The sequence below is a fragment of the Hevea brasiliensis genome, unplaced genomic scaffold (assembly GCF_030052815.1).
Source record: "Hevea brasiliensis isolate MT/VB/25A 57/8 unplaced genomic scaffold, ASM3005281v1 Scaf138, whole genome shotgun sequence".
Taxonomy (NCBI): Eukaryota; Viridiplantae; Streptophyta; class Magnoliopsida; order Malpighiales; family Euphorbiaceae; genus Hevea; species Hevea brasiliensis.
The window spans coordinates 134,181-134,951 of record NW_026614628.1 but is presented as its reverse complement, the minus strand read 5'-3'; positions in this window follow the sequence as shown (position 1 = coordinate 134,951).

Genomic DNA, 771 nt, shown 5'->3' with positions numbered 1-771 from the left:
CCAAGTTATTTATATGAGATATAAATAAGATAGAATGGTGATTCTCATGCCATATAACAAACATGATAGGCACTTATAAATGATAAGTAGGCCGAACCAGTGACACTTATGATAAGCACATGTAGTTTACTCTTGTCAATGTTTTGTCATAAATTATATCAGTGCATATAATCTTTAGATCTGAGATAGCACAGTTATCTTGTATATAGGTAGTTTGAGTTTGATACTGCTTTCATACTTGTACTATGTATGGGTATATGGGCATGTGTTGGCTCCTACTAGTTATATATGGAGGTAGGTGTTGATCAATATGGAATCTGTTCCTCTAAGTAAACAGAGATAAAATCCTATGTTCATTTAATTATTCTTGATGTTTCAAGTTCCTAGCCAGGACAGATAGATTTATTCAGAAAAGAGTTTCTGATGAGAAAATCTTTTTAATCAAGAACTGGAATTAAAAGAGAACATAATATTCATAACAAATGGAGTTTGACATAAACCATGACTCCAGCTTGAGTTGGGATTTTGTAACAGAGAGATTCTAGTGTATGGTAACATATGATTATAGGTTCATTTAAGGCAAACCTTATTACTAATTGGGTGGCCATGGCATGCTATTCTAGTTATTAACCATTGTCTATGAGGTGCATAAAATGATTTAGAGAAATCATTTATGGTAAGAAAGAGTTCTGATGATATTAAGAGTTGATATCATGTCTCATTGCCAATTAGTGATGAGCCTAGTAAGTCACACACATACACAAGTTATCA